Here is a 2,402-nt window from a genome sequence, read left to right on the forward strand (position 1 = left end):
CCTCGGCCTCCCAGAGTGCTAGGATTACAGGTGTGAGCCACTGTGCCCGGCCTCAAGTTGCCTTTTAAACATGTGTTAGTATGTGTGTGTGTGTGTGTGTGTGTGTGTGTGTGTTTATTTTGTAAGCATGTGTGTCTGCATGCATCTTTACACATACAGGCATGCATCTTGTGTGCTTGTAGGCAAAGGTGATATGGAGCTTGGAGGATGAGGCTAGACATAGGCATAAGGAAGGCCAAAAGTGAGCAGAAAGAAACAGATCAATGAAAGTAGATCAAGGACAGAAAACTTAATGGAAATATGTCTGCAAAGATATTTGTGGAATGTGGGCCTACTAAATAATTTCACTAGGTTAATATTAATGATAATATTGCCATTATCATTAAAATAATAATATTAGCTTTTCTGGGGTGGTCGCGCAGGCAGCGGACGCGAAAAGTCGGACTCCGAGAGTCATGTACTACAAGTTTAGTGGCTTCACGCAGAAGTTAGTGGGAGCATGGGCCTCGGACGCCTATAGTCCACAGGGATTAAAGCCTGTGGTTTCCACAGAAGCACCACCTATCATATTTGCCACACCAACTAAACTGACCTCCGATTCAGCGTATGATTATGCTGGGAAAAACAAAGTTCCAGAGCTGCAGAAGTTTTTCCAGAAATCCGACGGTGTGCCTGTCCACCTGAAACGAGGCCTGCCTGACGAAATGCTTTACCGGACCACCATGGCGCTGACTGTGGGAGGGACCATCTACTGCCTGATTGCTCTCTACATGGCTTCACAACCCAAAACCAAATGAGTGAGGCTGCAGAGGACTGGTTTGCTATTTGGCATAAACCCTTTGAATTTCCATTTTCATTATTTCTGTTAAATTTATTTTTTTTTTTTACTCGGATGGCCTGGCCTACTTAACGTTTTTGCAAGAAAAACAAAGATATGAAGACAATATTTTGGTTTGTTTATGAAATGTATATGGCTTGTCAGAGATCATTTGACAGTTAAAACTATTGTTTTAAGAAATGACACTGCGCCCTTGTATTTGTGCTCCTGATTTCCCTGGAGGTTCTGGATGAAGGTTCCATATGGGCTCATTAACATCAGTCTGTGCTGAGGACCTTGGAGACTTATGATTGCATTTTTGAATATGGGTGCAGAAGCCTTTCTGGATTTGGATGTGACTGAGGAAGGCAGACAGACACCAAGGCCAGGTGCACGAAATGGGGGGTTCGAGTTAGTAGTCACCTTGGGGATTTTTCCATTTTGCAGTAAAACGTTAATAGAAATTATTTGTCGGGCAGTTCATTTCAAAGGATTATTTGCCTAATCTCACATCTTCAGTGAAATTTTATGTGTAATTGTTTTGTATTTATTCCACCATGGGAACAGAGAGCACCTGTTTAGTGTTGCGCTTTAGACTGCTGTTTTGTTAAGGTGGCTGTGCCACAAATTCTCCTTTATCTTTTAAAAATGTTATGGCTTTAAATTATGATTTATTTTGACTGTGGAATAAATACATGAATGAAAAAAATAATAATATTAATGTTAACAATTACTTATTGAGCATCTGTTCAGTACACTGTGCTCAGTATTTGAAAGACATTTCTCATTTCACACCAACCCAGCAAGATTACTATTATTATTTCTATTTCAAAGCTGATAAAACTGTGGCCCAAACTGGCTAAATCATCTGGCTAAGAGCATCCAGCTAGGCAGCCACAAACTGAGATTTGACCCCGTGCTGTCTGATCCTAAGCACTTGCTCCTTCCACTTGGCCAAGCAGACTCTCTGTAGTTTGGACACCCAGCAAGTCACCACCATGCACACAAAGAGGCCAATACACATGCATTCACATTCACTGTAATGTTATTATAGCAAAAATTTCCTTTATAGGTAATTGGTTAAATAATCAATGTTACATCTTTACATGTGCTATGGAATATAATACAGTGGTTAAAAACAGTGGGTAAGTTGATAACTACTGACTTGAAAAATCCCGACCCCATATTGCTAAGTGAAAGAAAACATTTACAGAATAATATTATAATTATGTTGCAAATTTACTAAAGAAAATACAGAAAACAATATTTGATGGAGTCTACAGGTAAATTACTACATAAAAATTTATCAAGCTGTATATTTAAAATTTGTGCAATTGACTGTGTGCAAATTATACCAAAATTTAAAAATGGATTGCATTTATGTTTTCATGTATACATAAAAATACAAAGAACCTGATCTGGAACAATATGCACCCAACTTTTGGCAGTGGTTTCCTGGGGGAAGGGAGACCTCTGCTTTTCTTCTGCATACTTCTGCATTGTTTGAATACTTTAAAAAGGAGAATGCATTTATTTGGTATCTATAGTAATAAACAAATAAAAATAAATAAGCATTTTTGTGTCA

The 2,402-nt window shown here is 38.6% G+C and overlaps 1 pseudogene; it reads left to right on the top strand.

Moving 5' to 3' along the window:
* The first annotated feature begins 455 nt into the window (after positions 1–455).
* LOC105821211 lies at positions 456–1,424 on the top strand (annotated as a pseudogene).
* Positions 1,425–2,402: the final 978 nt, after the last annotated feature.

The sequence above is a fragment of the Propithecus coquereli genome, unplaced genomic scaffold (assembly GCF_000956105.1).
Source record: "Propithecus coquereli isolate 6110/MARCELLA unplaced genomic scaffold, Pcoq_1.0 Scaffold11573, whole genome shotgun sequence".
NCBI lineage: Eukaryota > Metazoa > Chordata > Mammalia > Primates > Indriidae > Propithecus > Propithecus coquereli.